Source organism: Hermetia illucens, chromosome 4, assembly GCF_905115235.1.
Source record: "Hermetia illucens chromosome 4, iHerIll2.2.curated.20191125, whole genome shotgun sequence".
Lineage (NCBI taxonomy): Eukaryota > Metazoa > Arthropoda > Insecta > Diptera > Stratiomyidae > Hermetia > Hermetia illucens.
In genome coordinates this window covers 69,524,409-69,542,822 of record NC_051852.1, presented here as the reverse complement: position 1 = coordinate 69,542,822, position 18,414 = coordinate 69,524,409, and the positions used below count along the sequence as shown (strand labels likewise).

Here is an 18,414-nt window from a genome sequence, read left to right as displayed (position 1 = left end):
CCCTGCTTATTCGTCTAATCTTCACCTATGGTTTCCTAGCACGGGCTACCATATCACCTAACGTAGCAGGAGCCTTCTAAAGCTTCGAAAGGACGATACTCAGGAAATGCACGGCCAAATACAAAAAGCCAAACTTAAAATTTCACATAAATTCTCTCCTGTACGACCTCTCCGGGGTTTGCTTCATAATTCCGTATATGATCAAACTGTCGCGCCAAACTGAAGAAGTGGGCGCCCCCCCTAACCCACTGATAAAAAATCTTTCTACGCGCAATGCCTCGTTACGCGAGCAGAGGTACTACGTGTCAGGGCTGGCTTTCCTCTCGGACAGTAATTTTTCTCTCAACCATCACGCCTCCCCTCCCTCCTTCATCCCCTCTTTTTATCAAAGCTCCTCCACGGACTTTCATACAGGCTAACCGCGTAGGGCCAATGTCCCGACAGTCAATCACCGCGCAGGTGTAGATCATCTTTCATTATCTTTCTTACCGAGTCTGAATTAAGTCAATTAACATTAATTAGCCTGAAAATCGCACCGCGTCCTTAAAGAACTATTGCGCCCCTGCAAACATTAACTTCTCCCCTAAATTAATGTCCCTCCTTCTACCAATTGGGCTCCACAATACATGCCCCACAATCCTACAGTCCTCTTCATTCCTCCAGCCTTTGGTTTTTTGAGTTTGCTATCACCATCGAGAAAGGACTGCGCTTTACTCCAAATCCGTCGCTTAATCCTGTCCATCGTTGCCTAAAAACTCAACTTTCTCGTTTTGCGGTAAGGAGTACTATTTTGTGCTGTTTTGTGTTATGTTTGTTTAGTTGTAAGTTATAAATTATTCTTAGGTTTAAGCACATGTTATGTCAAACGAGCATTGACATTCACCACTTTTTCACTTTATACCATGTAACCGGCTAGGCCGAATATTCACGCTTGAGCTTTAAGTTATTATTGTTTCTGTACCGCAAATTTATTTCCTTTCTTTGCTCAATAAATAAATCTGAAAATCTGTATTGTTATCTTATTGCTCCCGACGGGCTCTTATTCTGTGCAAACACCTTATTGCCTGCACAGTTCAATTGAGAGATGGCGCAGATGGCAAATTCTATGATTGACATAATATGGCCGAAGAATTTGCTTTGCAGTCAAACCTACGAAAAGTGTATTGGTGAAATTAGTAACAGCTCATTCGCGAAATCTAATTTGAAATTGAGACGTACTGCAGAGGTGAGTTCTAATGTTTATTCTAAAGGAAGTTGAATATTCCTTCTTCATTCACGTGGTATAAATAGGCTGCCATAAACTTGCTTGCATTCGCTAGTATTAAACGTCAAAAGTGATTTACACTGCATCAATAAACAGTAAATACGATGATTTAATAGCTTGCCTCTACGAATAGTGTAAAGCAAAACATTTTTCGAAACAGGATATGCTTCCTTTGTATACTGGCGCATTGCTGATAAGATCATTTTGCTAAAATACTCGACCGTCCTTGTGCAGCTTCTCCTCGGTTTATACGTTCATATATGTTCTCATGGAAAGGACACTTCAAGAAATTGTGCCAGTAAAAGCTGGATGCCTGGACAAATCGCTTTTTCTTGTAACGGGCTAATTTACGTTGATATGATGGTATCACTCTTGAGAGCATTCCGCTGACTAGTAATTCCTTACTGATATGTTTTTCGTGCTTCGCAGCAACTACCTCGGGGAAAAAAATATAACTTGGGTAAAATATTCACGAACTATAATACTTCGTTGCAGACGTGGTTTGCAGCAATTATCTCAACAATGCAGGATAAAAGATTACACCCCTTTTGGCGCAATCAACCTGCATAGTAATTTAGCATTTCAAGTTATACTGAGCTAATATCTATTGTAATTCGTTAATGTTTACCGTTAATATGTATCTATTTCTAATCGGAATCGGGGAAGTATAAAAATGAAATATGTGTACGACTTCTGCATGGACCATTCTAATTAGTTTGGTACATGGCATTAGCATATCCAACCTATTTCTGCCTAAAAATATATTAGTTTTATGAATTGTCACTAATTATTGTCACATAATAAATTCATGGTGGGAAGTTTTGCTTCAATTTAATTCCTGTGATCAAAGCTAAGCAGGAGTTAATTCAAACACTTAGTTGAATTATGTAAAATCACTCAATGAATTTAAATTGTATTTACATGGCAAATGGGGGTGGCTATTGAATGCATACATAATAATCTATAGGGTAGATATAGCCAAGTGTCGTGTTTGAAATGAAATAGCTAGTTAAATGCCACCCTTTCCTTGAGTGAAATTGTATCGAAGAGGAAAGCTGCAGAAAATTGACTATCCAAAACCCCAATCATGATTCAATGTTTTGGAGCGTTCCATTCCTAAGTTGACCCCACGTATATTTATTTCAGTTTATTTTCCAATATGACTACTCTAATGTTACTAGTTTATCTTCTTTGCTGTAATAATACAGAATTTTTGCATGTGACCAGCATCAATTCATTTCATAGTTTACTATCTGCACACTCTCGGATTGGTTTAGGCTGTGTATATTTTAAATATTCAATGCGGAAGGAATTAGGTTAACAATTGTTCTCAAATTTCGCTGCAAAATTTCTCTTCTTAATTTGCTATTCATGGTGTCCTGCAACACTACATTGCCTGGTTTACCTTCCATGATACTGATCATCATCATCAAAGGCACAACCGGTCTAGGCCTGCTTTAATAAGAAACTCCAGACATCCCGGTTATGCGCCGAGGTCCACCAATTCGATATCTCTAAAAGCTGTCTGGCGTCCTGACCTACACCATCGCTCCTCTCAGGCAGGGTCTGCCTCGTCTTCTTTTTCTACCATAAATATTGCCCTTATAGACTTTCCGGGCCGGATCATCCTTATCCGTACGTATTAAGTGACCCGCCCACCGTAACCTATTGAGCCGGATTTTATCCACAACCTGACGATCATGGTATCGCTCAAAGATTTCGTCGTTATGTAGGCTATGGAATCGTCCATCCTCATGTAGGGGGCCAAAAATTCTTCGGAGGATTCTTTTCTCGAACGCGACCAAGGGTTCGCAATTCTTTTTGCTAAGAACTCAAGTCTCCGAAGAATACATGAGGACTGGCAAAGAGCTTTGACCCTATGGTGAGACGCTCCCAGCGAAACAGTTTTTGTAAACTGAAATAGGCTTGGTTGGCTGACAACAACCGTGGGCGGATTTCATCATCGCAGCTATTATCGGTTGTGATTCTGGACCCTAGATAGGAGAAATTGTCAACGGTCTCAAAGTTATAGTCTCCTATCTTTATTCTTCCCGTTTGACGAGTGCGGTTTGATGTTGTTGGTTGGTTGGTTTTCGGTGCTGATGTTGTCACCATATATTTTGTCTTGCCTTCATTGATGTGCAGCCCAAGATCTCGCCCCAATGGACGCCTGCTGGATCTGGATGAAGGCAGTTTGTACGTCTCGGGTGGTTCTTCCCATGATGTCGATATCATCAGCATAGCCAGTGATTGGGTGGACTTAAAGAGGATCGTACCCCTTGCATTTACCTCAGCATCACGGATCACTTTCTTCAGGGCCAGGTTAAAGAGGACGCATGATAGGGCATCCCCTTGTCGTAGACCGTTGTTGATGTCGAATGGTCTTGAGAGTGATCCTGCTGCTTTTATCTGGCCTCGCACATATTTAACCAATTCGGCTGTAATTCCATCGGCTCCTGGCGACTTACGATTTTTAAGCTGATAAATTGCACGGACTGTTTCTCCTATACTTGGTGGTGGCAATATTTGTCCGTCGTCTTCAGGGGGGACCTCCAACTTGCCGATGTTCGGGTTATTCAGTAGCTCATCAAAGTACTCAACCCATCGCTGTTGGAAATCATATTTCCCTCTTTGTCTCGACAGGATGAGCATCGAGGTGTATAAGGCTTCATACTGCTGATTCGTTGGTAAAATTTCCGCGCCTGGTGCGACTGCTCCCTGTACTTTTCTAGTTCACAGACTTGTTGGTTCTCCCAGGCTTCTTTTTTCCGTCTATGAAGTCGCTTCTCCGCTCGACTGAGTTCGTGATAAGTCTCTGCGCGTGCCAGCGTTTTTTGAGAATGCAACATTACTCGGTATGCGGCATTCTTCCGTTTCGTAGCTGGCTTACATTCATCGTCAAACCAGCTGTTTGTTTTGCGTCTGGGGCCAAGTATCTTTGTGGCCGTATCAATGATAACGTTCTTCTGGTGGTTGTGAGGATCATTTGTTTATGCTTCCTCTCCAGGATCTCTGTTGATTGCGGTTATTGCGGGATCCATTTCCCTTTTATAGGTGTTTCGGAGGGCTGTGTTGTGGATGGCTTCAGTACGCCTGACTGTCAGAGGGGATTGTAGGTGGTGTCGTAATTCGAGCTCGGAGCACCATGCCAACGAGATAATGGTCCGAGTCTATATTGGCCCTCCTATATTTTCTGACAATCATCAAGGCTGAGAGGTGGCGGCATTCAATCAGTACGTGGTCAATTTGGTTGAAAGTGGTCCCGTCTGGAGAGGCCCAGGTATGTTTGCGGACCGCTTTCAAACAACCATTTCGTGCGATACTGCTAACTGAATAATGCGCAGTCCATTATGATTAGTATCCCTATGTAAGCTATGGGAGCCGACGTATCAGCTGAATACGGACTCCGTCCCTACTTGACTGTCCGATGTGAATCTCCAAATATGATTTTAATATCATATCTGAGACAGGCTTTGAGGGATCGTTCTACTGCCTCGTAGAAGGTATCCTTCTCCGAGTCTGCAGTCTCCTCTGTAGGGGCGTGAATGTTAATGAGGCTTATATTTCTAAACTTGCCTCACAAGCGCAGAGTGCATAGCCGTTCGCTTATGTTTTCAAAGCCGGTAACAGCAGGTTTAATTTTTTGGCTGACTAAGAAACCTACTCCGAGTTTACTGGATGGTCGCTATAATATATGGTGTAGCGGTTCTTCTCCAGGAAACCAGTCCATATCCATCGCATCTCTTGCGTCGCTGTTACATCAGCCTTATATTGGGACAGGGTATCGGCTAGCTGCTCAGCAGCATTCGGTCTGTACAGGGAGCGCACGTTCCATGAGAAAATGCGCAAATCGGTGATCCATTGTCGCTGCCGGGTTTGTCGTTGTAAAATCCATCCTGTCCGAGGCTCCTTTCGTGGCTTCGTAACATCGGTTTTCCGTGTAGGGTTGTCAGCCCTACCCAACCTCGAACCTGGAGGACTAGTTGGTACCTTTTTTCCCGTTTTTAGGCGCGGGAGACCCGTCTTCATCCTTCTCCGTCTGCAGTTTTTAATAATGAAAGAACTCCCAGCGATCACCACGTGGAGGTGGAGATAGGGTTTGGTAGTAGAGCTGTTAGTGTTGGTTCAGCAGGCGTTTCCTAGGTTTTATGCTCCATCGTGGGTACCAATCCAGGTTTCGCCCTGGGACCTATACTACCCTTTGACCACCAAAACATGATACTGATATCTTCCTTTAATCACCACGATCCTTCAGGAAATATTGTGTACTCAGTGCGAAGTGTTGGTTTTGTTTCTGAGTTACTTTGTACTGATTTGCTAACAGAGAGCTAAATGCGAATTTCTTCATATTTCACGCAACTAAAACACGATTGATATTTCCATACATAATTTTGGAAGCACCAATTGCGAAATGCACAGTTGTTTATTTCACGTTTTCTTTGATAGAATTACGTGACATTCTAATGACCAAAGATCCTGATATTCCACTAAATCAGTTCAACATCCACGAGATGTTCTACAACCACAGTCAATGCAGTAGATATTATTTTTTATTATATTCTACAACAATAAATTATTATATTTCACAACAATAAACTGGCGCTGAATGAAGGTCAGAAAATGTATTCTATATGCAATTAAGCCTTCTATTGGTGAATGTGTGAATATGTGGCACAATTTTATATTCAGTTTAAGGGGGGCTCCCTATACATGGGGAAAGGGGGCGCAAAATTTTTTTCACACAATACGGTCATGTGGGTTATCAGTTACATTAACCCACATACGGATGATCGGAATCAGCCTATGCGTCCATTAGCCTTTCGTTGAGCTATCTCATCGGGTCTGCTATATACCCATTAATGAAGCCCTTTTCTCGCTTTTGATCAATTGCACAGCACCGTCAGTTATCTTTCTCCTGTTGTAGATTCGTGATATCTCTCTTCAGCCAAGATGTCTACCGACAACAGTTCGTGTATAATTAACGCCACGTCGTCTAATATCGTTCAAAAGCCGAAGATCAATCTCAGAGCACATAATCTGTACGAGCGCAAAAGGCTTCTCCTGGTTTCCTTAGTCGTCAATGCTGCAGTTCATACAGGAGCGGCATAGAATAAGACTGAACTAAGCAACACTCTACTGAGGTATTTGGGTCCGCCAAGATTCGCGAGAGTGCTGCCTGCGACAGTGCTCTACATGTACTTTGAACTTGCTTTTTATAGTCTGGCTTCCAACTTGAATTTAGAAGTATTCCAGCTTCTGTTTTGTGATCTGCGGACACTAGTTCGGCAGTATCCAGCCAACATTTGATCTTCCAATCTTGTGAATATGCTTTGCAACTACAGCAACAGCAATATCGTCGGCGAAATTTCTACTTTTACCCCTTCTGGTTAATGTAGGCGGAAGACTCTGTCATATATGATATTCCACAAGAGTGTATATCGACTCCTGAGGGATTCCAGCTGAGACACGGTAGTAATTTGTGCCTTTGTCGCTATCGTAGTTTAGCTCCCTGTCTGTAAAGTAGTTGGGCACTACGTTTCTCAGGCAGCGTGGAGTGTTCATTCGGATGAGGGACGCTTTACTGGCCGACCAGTTCACTGAGTTGAAAGCGTTCTTCACGGTTAACGGGACACTACGCAATACTTTTTTGACACCCATCGCCATCTCTAACTTTCAATGGCAATGGCAGCGGTGTCTACCACCACCTTTATTGCATCGACGGTAGAGTGACCTTTCATGAATCTAGACTGCATATCGGAAAGATCCTTTCATTTTCAGTTGCCTGGCGCAATCTGTTGGAAATTATTCCCTCCAGTATCTTCCCCATCATATCTTTAAGGCATATTGGGCGATGTGACGACGTCGAGGCATTTTTGCATTCCTTGTATAAACATATCTGATCTCGCATGAACGGCCGCTTTCATTGCTTTATTGGGAATACTATCAGGTCCGGATGCTTTCTTGTCTTTTATTTTTTACGTCAGCTTCGTTCCAGAGGTTTTTAAAGCTTCTGTTTTTGCTTTGTTTGATGGTTGCTCTTGTTACGAATTCACGCATTATTATCTGGTATTTTGTATGGTTCGCTGATTAGAACCACGTCCGCTCTCTCGTCTACTACAGTTTGTGTCAGGAGATCCTGAGTCACCTCGCAGTGATTGAGGTTTATCTGTATTACCTTTATTTTGATTTCGTAGTATTGAAGGCCTTCCTGAACGCCGTACATTTATTACTGCCAGCTATGTGGCTAGCGTCTTTTGTTTGCGCTTTTGTGCAAAACATACATGACACCATTTTTACAATATTTGGCAAAGTGCCCAAATTCCAGACATTTGAAACACTTTGCAATTCTTACCTGTTCACGGATGCGACAGGCAACCCAACTTACTTTTATTTTTCCTGCTTCCAAAAGCATCTTCACGGTTTCTGCAGGAGAGACAAGTACCATAGTTTGTGTACGCTTTTCGCAAAGATACCGTCTCTAAAGTTACTGCTTCCGCGATTTCGAACTGAGAGTGAATCGTCGCGACTATGTCCTCCTTGGTAATGATTTCATCGATGTCTTTCTATTCGATGGTAATACGATGGGTTAGGGTTCTAACCCCTGCTTGTACGTCCACGGCTTCTCTTATGGTCCTTCTGAACTCAGCTGATTTTCCTCCTGTTTCGCTGTTTACGCAATAGATCCTCGTTTTGAGTCCTTCCAATTTTGGACACCATTCTGTCCATTTCCTCCAATTTGCGGTCGGTCTTGACGCTGCGCAATATATCCGCATATGACATTTTCCTCGTTTTCTCAATCAAAATAGCGTGAGGCGTCGGCTTTTTGAGTTCTTTGCTTTTCTCCGCCATCCGTTTCTTGGTAACTTTTGTCCAAACTATCGTCTATCGTCCATCCGTTTCAGGTTTGTAACATTTGGTTTCTCTATTCGCGGCTTCTGCGTTATTTCTTGCTTGCGTCTCGAGTTCGAGAAGTCAGTCCATTCTGGATATTCTTCCACTTAACCACCAAAGCGTTTAATCCGGGAACTGTCTGCAAGGAGTTATTCTTCCGAATCACTTCTCGTCACGCCATTCAATCTACGTCAATTCATAGAGAGCTCTAATACTCCCAATTGCATCCCTCATTGGTTAATGAATGGAACGTCCTTTTTCATCCTCCAACATCTCGACCAATTTCCTAATTTGCTCACCAAGCTTATGGAAATTGCTTTTTTTCGTCATCAAAATCAAAATCACCGTTTCCATATTCATTTTGGCGTTTGAGGTTCGCATTCGTTGACGTTCCATTGTGAGCTTGCGCTTAGTGATTTTCAAAGGGATTTTTCTCGTTCGCCAAATTCCCGGGGGCGAAGCGTCTCACGGTGTTTCCCCATGAGTAACCGCGCAGCGTGTATTCCGTCAGTAGTTCCGCAGTTTTTCATAAATCCGACTTGATTCACAGTTATTTTAGCGATTTCGCGAATACGGTTGTCAAGAATGCGTTCAAAAATCTTCATGGTATGGAAAGGTAACCTGATCGAACGGTAATTTGAACAATCTGCTGGACTACCTTTATTTTTCCATATTGGAATCGTAGTATTTTCTTGCCAGTCAGATGGTGTTCTACGTTCCTCAATAATCCTGTGGCTTTCGTCGATTTCATTCGTTTTATTGCCTCCTCGACTTCAGTTGCGCTGGGAAGTAGAAATACTCCAAATCTCGGCAATAATTGTGGAAGTGGAGGATGAGCAAATTCTTTAGTTGAAATCTGTTCGAAGTAATCTCGTCATCTATCCATCGCGGCTCGACGGTTGGTAAGCAAAGTACCATTCTTGTCATTAACGCAACAGAAGTGTTCGATATTCTGTGTGGGTTTGTTTCGGCTTTTGGCAAATCGATACAGATCTCTCTTGCCATCCCGAGTGTCCAGTTTATCGTAAAAATGTTTGAAATGATCCGCTCGAGTGACAGCGATCGCTTTCTTTGCTTCCCGGTTGGCATTCTTATAAATTTGCCAATTTGCCAGCGTTTTATTGTCGAGAAACTTGTGGTAGAGACGTTTCTTTTCCTGGACCTCATTTCAACATCGTCATTCCAAAGCCAAGTACCTCGTTTGATGTACCGCTTACCTGCCTTGATCTTTCTCGGCATCAGGTCGACCTGTCTGTGGTGCGTATGCGATGAAGAAGTGAATAGTGCGATCAGCACTAGCACTAGCTCACTAGGTGAGCTTCATCAGCTTATCATCAAATCGTTCGACTTTTTAATGGCATCACGGAAACCCTCTGAGATGGCAATGTCAACCCAATATTGAGTGTGTGGGCTACCAAAATAGAGAAGTTTATAGCCATTTTTACCATGTTCGCGGGCACCAGACCATCGCGTTTCATACAGAGCGCAGATATCAATGCGCCTTTTCCGAAGGGCTCTTGCGAGTTTCTCGGTCTTTCCAGTTAGGGTGCCAACATTTAGCGTGCAGACACGTATTTGTTTTGTTCGGACTAACTTACTTACGTCTTGACGCCGTCCATGCGTCAAGAACCTTTGCCCATTTCTCGATCGGACCGGGTACCGACCTGCCGCGTCGACTGAAGCGGACGCCCTAGCATTTTTCCGAGGTTTGTGACTCAATCCGATCATCTTGTTTCTAATGACATTGTATACATTTTCCTGGTCGGCCTGTTGCGGGAACTGACACCAAGAATCTGAAAAATATCAGGGCGCTGCGCTTATACGAAATCTAGGCATCAAAATATGTCCTATTCCGATATCTGCTCAAATACAGTTACTAATATTATAATACCAACTTTTTTGAGGTTGCCTGGAAAACCTCAATTAAGTTCATTCCAGAAGTAGCAAACTTTTCAACAGCTTAGAGGACAGAATCGAGTTAAATCTTAAAATTCCATTCACGAAGAATACACTTCTCTCAGCCCTTTTTAAGGTTTTGTGTGAAACAAAACCTTATTAGGCTCCCCATACATGTGAATGGAGGGTGCAAATTTTTTTTTTCGCAGAATGTACCCATGTGAGGTATCAAATGAAAGGTCTCAGTTAGTACTTTTCGAAACTGGTTCAATATTTGGTGAAATATAACGGAGTAGGGGCTCAAAATATGACCCCCAAAAAGTGTAACAGGTCTCGTTCTCAGAACCCATCCAACCGAAAAATCTGAAAAAAATCACAGTGGTGCCTCTCTACGACATCTAGGCTTCAAAATATATCCGGTTCCGATATCTGCACAAATAAAGTTAATAATAGTATCTTTCCACATTTTCGAAATTTACCCGGCACCCCCCTTATGTTCATCCCAGAAGTACAAAATTTGGCATGCGTGTAACGAACAACATAGTGCACAATTTGAAGAAAATCCAACTATTATTAACAAAGTTATAGAGGGTAAAACTTTACAATTTTTTGTGAATTTCGTGCACTCTACAGTCTGTACAACGCCATCAGTACATATCAATTCGTCAATATCACAACGAAATGAGTTCTTATGAATTGGGTCGAAGGGAATTATTTTGGTTTAGCTTTTTAGTTATTTGTGAGCCAGACATGTGTGTATGTAGGTATAAAATATATGCGTGCTAATGAGCTTTGCGGGTAGTGCCTAATTCAAATAGATATAAGAAGTAAATGGAAAATATGGGTACGATCAATTTATATACATGCATATATGTCTACAGTATTCGGAAATAGGTAGTTTGTTTAGGGTGAGCGTAATATATATGGCTGTAATATGTACGTATGTCTCGAGTTTGAAAAAATATGAAGGAATATGTTGGATTTGTAGCTATATACGGATAGAAAAATGTGCGTTGAAGTTTCTTACATAAGATGAACACAAAATTTTTATACCCGAAGCGCGATTTAATAATATTGAACTCCCAATGTGAAGCGTATGAGGTTGACTGTTATCAATACTGTGCTTCCCAGTTCAAATTATTTGTGTAAATGGCTTTTTAAAAAGTAGAGGGCAATTGAGTTTTTAACTATGAATACACGGAACTGTCACGTACTCATCATTACTCACATAGGGGAACACAAAACTTTTAAACCTGAAGCGTCTAGCTTCCGATTTTCCGACTTGTTTTATTTTAGTTTGTTTGTATAGCAGTATCGAAGCTTCGCGACAGTATAGTATCAGGTTGTCCACAAAGTTTTCGCACAAATATTAATGTGACAATTAAAAAGCAATTAGCAGACAAACCAAAATAGCAGGTACAACATGTGATATCCCAATGGAAAGGTCAGAGTCCTAACTATAAAATGCATGGTAAATTATCCTTGAAGGATCAGTGTTGTGAAGGATATTCAAGGATAAACATGGAATTCGCCAAAGTACATTTTCGTCATTGCATTTTGTACGAGTTTCAAATGGGGACGAAGGTGCCGAAGGCGATTGAAAATTTGTCGAAGGTATTCGGAGAAGGAAAGGTAAAGCGCAGGACAGTTTACGATTGGTTCGAAAAATTCTACAGCGGAGACCTGACACTTGAAGATGAACCTCGCTCAGGAAGACCCTATACGATTGATGACGATATCCTGCGCAACAATCTGGAAGCGAATCCTTTTCTTTCGACACGTGTGCTTGCAGAGGATCTCGGTGTATCAAAATCAGGAGTAGCAGTAGCCATTACGCGTCTTGGATATGTTTTGAAGAGCACAAAGTGGGTACCGCACGAACTGACTGAGCGAAATCTGGCCGATAGAGTGAGAATTTGCTCCGCTAACCTTTTACGGAACGAAAACGACCCTTTTTTGAATCGATTGGTAACTGGCGATGAGAAATGGATTGTGTACGAAAACGTAGCGAAGAAACGAGCCTACACTCATCGAGATCAACCGGGTCCATCGGTAGCAAAGCCGTCTATTCATCAGCAGAAGCGAATGCTCAGTATATGGTGGGACGTTCGTGGCCCCATACACTACGAGCTTTTGGGACCAAACGAGACCATTACCGCCGATGAGTACTGCGAGCAGCTCGACAGATTAAACACCCAGCTACGTTCGAAACGACCAGCATTGGTCAACAGGCGAAATATTGTCTTTCATCATGATAACGCCCGGCCGCATACATCTTTAACTACTCAGCGAAAATTGAGTGAGCTTGGCTGGGAAGTTTTGAGTCATCCTGCGTATAGTCCCGACCTTGCTCCTTCTGATTACCATTTGTTCAGGTCCCTCCAACATTTTCTGGATGGTAAAAAAATGACTTCTGAAGCTGACCTCCAAAGTGCACTTCGCACGTACTTTGAGGGGAAGGGGGAAGAGTTTTATAGAGGGGGGATTTTGAAGTTGCCCGATAGATGGAGGGAAGTCGTATCTAATGGAGGCAATTATATATTAGATTAAATAATTAAAGGTTTTTATAAACTTATCTGCTGAATTCTGTCTTTGATTTGTGCGAAAACTTTGTGGACAACCTGATATGTGTATTTAGTATGATGTATACGATGAAGATTCCGAGCACTTACTGCTCAATGCAGATATATGTATGATCGTTATTACCAGCGATATTTTCAATTTGCCTATATATAAGCATATCTACGGATGCTTTTGCGCCCGGAGATGAATACGATCAATATGTATGTATGTATTGTATGTACCAGTAAGCGGTATGTGTTTGTTTAGGATGAGCATAATAATGGCTTTAATATATACATATGGCTCGGAATTGGGATTTTTAGACATGTATATACGAATGAGAGAGCGTCGTGGAAAATTCCTCACATAAGATGAACACAAAATCTTTATATATATATATCCACCTTCCGGTATACCAACTTGTTTATTGTTTTTGGCTCATTTCTTGTCCAAATGCTCTTTTTGTTGAAAAGTCACTTTCCCAATTTTAATTTAAGTAAATGACTATGGGCTATGGTCTTGAAATTCGATGAGAATGGGTGGCCTGTGAACCGCTACACATAGAACGAGTAACATCATTTTGTGTAGGATTTAAAGGGGCTCCTCATATATGTGCGAAGGGGGAAGCAAATTTTTTTCACAGAATATGGTCATGTAGGCTACCAAATAGAAGGCCTCGGCAGACTCAAAATGTGTGCCTCAATAGGAACATTCTTAGACACGATGAACACAAAATCCTTATACATACCACTTGTTTATTTTTGTTTACCTTCTAAATAACGAAACCTCAAAATATGTTGTTTCATTTCCAAGAAACCACAATTTAAAATCTAATTGTGTTCTTAGTGTGAAAAGTGCCCTTAAGAAAGTTTCATTGCTGTTTTTTAGTAAATCAGCATTTTTTTTTGAAATTTTTTCCATAGTGGATCAAAGTTTTCGCGAGACCATAAAAATTTTCTTATTAAAATCGGTTTACTGTCTGTTTTTTTTGGTTTTTTTTTTATTCCTCCCATGCCTCGTGGAAACACCATAAGATATTACATTATGGGGCGGAGACTACTACTAGAGTGAGCTAGCTTTGTCACTTTTCTTCTCTATGCGGCGTACGTCTTCTCTGCATTTGACACTTTATTGTGTATAAAAGCGATCATGGAATTGATCACATGCTAATCCTCCTCACGTGCTAGCATTCTCCGCAGGAGATTTTCTGGATCCATCACCTTTCCTGGAGTCTCTTTTAGGTTCTTCCTTTCTTCCTAGACAGTGAATACATGCTCTGGGTTTTTTGGGACGCCATCGCAGTTTGGACCATCTAGTTTAAACCTGAACAGGTACTGACGATATCCCCCATGCCCCGTGAGAAACTGACTAAGATTGTAATTAATCTCACCGTGTCGGCTCTCCAACCACTCGTAGACGCCAGGGATGAACTTGTGTGTCCACCGACCATTTCCCGAGCGTCCTCAACGCTCTTGCCATTTATTTACAGATCTCTCCCTTTCGGCATTCTTCGGCTGCGACAAAGGCGAGATAGGTTTCGCATTGTATATGTTCGTCATCTCATCTACCAAGATGTCAATCAGCATCATTCCCGAGACGCAGCATCATATAAGACAGTCCTAAAGGCAGAGCATACTCTTAGGGCTGTCCTCCTGTAGACTGCACTTAGTTTATGAGCGTTAGCTGCGGTCTGCAATGCCAAACATGCTGTACACTGTGTTTAGATACGAGCATAGTTTCTTTTACGGCGCTTGGTAATGAGGATTACTTCTGTTTTTTTCCTCTACAAGTGTCAGACCAGAACAGTGAGAGATCAGTACAAATTTCCAAGAGCAGAGCCTTGGTTGACATGCATACAAATATTACTATATATATATATATATAGGTTTTGAATTCTAGAGGAACCCACTTTTTATCTGGAAAGGATCGCATAGGTCAGTCCCCACATTTTCAAATACGAAAGAAGGGAATACTCGTTCTACCGGTAGATTGGCAATCTTGGGTTTTGCTGTCTGGCCCCTCATCTGAATGCATCTAGCGCAACCCCTGATCTATTTCTTTGTACGCTGCTGCAGAGCGGGAACATAAAAGTTCTCTTGACACAACGTCATGCTCAGCCCGGTACCACAATGATCATGTGTTTGTTTAATTATTAAGTGTGTTAAGTGATATTTTTTCAGAATAATGGGGTGCCTTTGCAAAAATTGAACGGGAGCCTTGCTTATTTTTCCTTCAACTCGGAGGAGGCCGCTGGTCTATTCCACAAAAGGGTTGAGGGGGCTTAACCAATGCTGCTTCTCCACCGAAAGCACTTCAATCAGCCTGGCAGTTTGTCTACCAAATAAATCTCTTTGCTGGCACACCACTACTGCTTCCTCGGCTTGCTGCAACTCCTCTGCAGGTAAGTTGCCTGATTTCTTCGCGGTCCATCTCAGACACCGAGTAGCGGTGTTTACCAACCGGCTAAATGAAGAGAACAGTGTGACAAAGTTAGCGGTGGAGACTTGCTCCTCCTTGTTGACTAAGGCGCAATAAACGGTAACATCAACAATAGAATAAGACGTTGTTGGTAACTCCCCTCTTAAAAACGAAGGACCGTTGAAACACAACTTTTTGGGCGCTTAAGATTAAGGGCGCAAACACAGGATCGCAGCTCCTATATATACTTTGTTGGTGTTGGTTTTACTTGTGCACTCTGGAATTAGGAGTGGTAATTTGTTCATTTTACTGTTGTGTCTTTAGTTCACTTTGAAATTAAGAGTGGTGCGTCAGGCGGAAAATCCCAGAGAAGTTTTAGTTAAGCTAAGGCAGGAGAGGAGAACGCGGGACCGCTTTAAGTCAGCGTGGCGAGAAATCAACCTCTTGTATAACGTGATGCAGTGGCAGTGATGGTCGAAGCTTACTTGAAGACTACTTCCGAATCGGTGTAGACTGTAAATTTGAGTGGAATATCCCCCATATTTCTTTTCACGTCCTGATATAATTCTATTAACAGGACGGTACAAGCCCGGGAATCCTAGTTCTTTCTGGTTTTCAATGGGGTAACACGACCTTTAGCCGCCATTAACCGCACGATATAGCTGTTGCATGGTTTTATACGACAATAAATCACCGCAGCATACTTTTTCCCGATGCAGTGAAACTGGTGGAATGCTTCTTCAATTTTGCTTATTATCGTGGATGACACAGTAAACTGATTTTGATAAGATGGTGTTTTATGTATTAAACAAAACCTTAAAAACCGCATATAACAAGAAAAGATGGTTGAGGAAGAAAGCTTAATGATTTGGCTGAAAATTATAAAACAAAGTGTATTTTAGCACAATGTATTGGTTATTCATTTACTTTATAGTGAAGTGAAACAGGTTTTTTTTCAGTCCTTCGCTGGATCAGCTGGGTGTTTAATAACTACTTTGGATTAAATTTCCAGTTCTTGCGTGTTAGACTGCGATCTATTCCAAGTCTGCTTTGAAATGCACGTGTCTTCGAGATATTTCCTCAATGGAACACGTGATATTCTAGGCAATCGGATGTCGCTCTGATAATAGCTATCGGGGTTTTTTCGGGATGTTCCTTTTCGATTAAAACTGGACTTTTTTTAGGAATTGGGGAGTCCCAATTCCACATCCACCTGATGCCGGACCAGACCAAATGGAGAGCAACTTACTCCCACTCTTTAAGGTCCACTGACTCCTCTTTTTGAGTTTAACGTCCAAGGTTCAAAAATTAAAGTAGGGACGAAGACCGCTACGGTTTCGTAGCAGGGCAGAGGCAACTCATCAGACGCTGCCTCACCTCTGCCTTGGGAGCAGCGTGATCGAAACGACTCGCAGATGTTATACGCTCCCTTTTATAATTCGCGAAACACGACAAGGGTGCAAATTATATTCAACGGAAATCCGCTCCGTCCAAAGCTTGGCCGGAGCTAGACACTTTTTTAAGGTTTTGTGTAAACACAAAACCTTATTAAAATCGGCTTGTCTGTCTGTCCGTCACACGCATTTTTCTCGGAGACGGTTATAGCGATTGACACCAAATTTGGCAGAAAGGTGGGAACTGTGAACGCTCAGGCATTAGTGAGTTACATCCTTTTACGACGAATTTAAGGGGGGGTCCCCATACATGCAAAAGGGGGGTGTACATTTTTTTTTCATCAAATATAGTCATGTGGGGTATCAAATTAAAGGTCTCGGTTAGTACTTTTCGAAGCTGGTCTTTTTTTGAAAAGGTGAGGAGTACAGGGGGTTGAAAGTGGTCCTTTTTTGAACGAACCCATTCTCAGAAACTACCCAACGAAAAAATCTAAAAAAAAATCATGAGGCTGCCACTATACGGTGCTTAGGCTCCGAAATATCCTCCATACCGATACCTGCTCAAATTAAGTTAATAATAGTACATTACTATAATTTTAGTAATTGACAGGAAAACCCCCCTTAAGTTCACCCTAGAATCACAAAATTTTGCAGCAATGTAGGCTACAGTATAGAGTATGACCTTGCCAAATTTGGTAAAAAATCGCACTATTACTAACAAAGTTAGACTAGGCAAAAACTGTCGCTCCTCTGCAAATTCGAGACTGAATGTCAATATCACTTGAAAGTGGCTATTTTCACGTAATATATGCATAGTTTACGTGCTACATGCTAATGGGATAAATGCACTTTCATACCTGGAGTGTCTAGCTTCCGGTTTCCCGACTTTTTAAGAATTGGGGAGTCCTAAGTCCGCATCCAGTTGATACCGGACCTTGGTAACTAAAAAAAGTTAAAAAAGGAAAACTAAAATGTCTCCATGGAGGTGTTCATATATTGTAAGTTCACTTTATGTGGTGCTGATATCATACACGTCTTAGAGAGCCATACATTTACGTGAAATGCAAAATTTTGACCTGCTATAACTGCATTGCATTCAAACTTTCCAGGATTATGTCCTATATTACCGCCTATACGTTTGTTGTAGTTCTAGGATGAATTGAAGGGGGTTTTCGGGTAAATTACTAAAACATGGTAATGTACCCTTATTAACTTTATTTGGACAGATATCGGAACGATATGTGATTTGAGGCCTGGATTTCATATAGATGCATCATTGTGAATTTTTTCAAACTTTTCCGTTGGATAGGTTCCGAGAACGAGACCGTTTTCACTTTTGGGGGTAGATATTTTGAGCCCTCACTCCCCGGTGTTTCTGCCAATATCAACTAGTCGGGAAACGGGAAGCTGGACGCTTAAGGTATGAGAGGTTTTGTGTATTTCTTTTATAAAAACATTTCAGTGTGAATTTGTCCCATTAGTACGTAACATGTAATATATACATATATTATGTGAGAATATCCACTATCGGGTGATATTGACATTCAAAATTTTGAATTTCCAAAGAAGTGGCAAGTTTGACCTATTATAACTTTGTTGGTAATAGTGCGATTTCCACCAAACTTGGTAGGATCAAGTTCTATCATATATTATATCCTACATTGCTTCGTGGTGCTAGGGTGAACTTAATTGATAATTAATGTACTATTACTAACTTTATTTGAAGGGATAGCAGTATGGAAGGTATTTCGGAGCCTAGCCATTATATAGTGGCAGCTCCTTGATTTTTTTCAGATTTTTCGGTTGGGCAGTTTCTGAGAATGGCCCCGTTAAATAAATGATCACTTTCGACCCCCCGAACTCCCGTCCTTTCCAGAAAATGTCAAAACTAAGACCAACTTTGGACTGAGACTTTCATTTGATATCCCACATGACTATATTTGGGGAAAAGTCACAGTAAGACAGTAAGTCGATTTTAATAAGGTTTCG

General features: G+C 41.6%; 1 protein-coding gene across 5 annotated transcripts in view; it reads left to right on the top strand.

Moving 5' to 3' along the window:
* The first annotated feature begins 1,077 nt into the window (after positions 1-1,077).
* Positions 1,078-18,414, top strand: part of LOC119653418 (focal adhesion kinase 1) — a 179,123-nt gene continuing 161,786 nt past the window's right edge. For all 5 annotated transcript variants that reach the window (XM_038057996.1, XM_038057995.1, XM_038057994.1 and 2 more), the window contains exon 1: positions 1,078-1,225. The gene's annotated coding sequence lies outside the window, so the exon portion shown is untranslated. The remainder of the gene's footprint in view (positions 1,226-18,414) is intronic.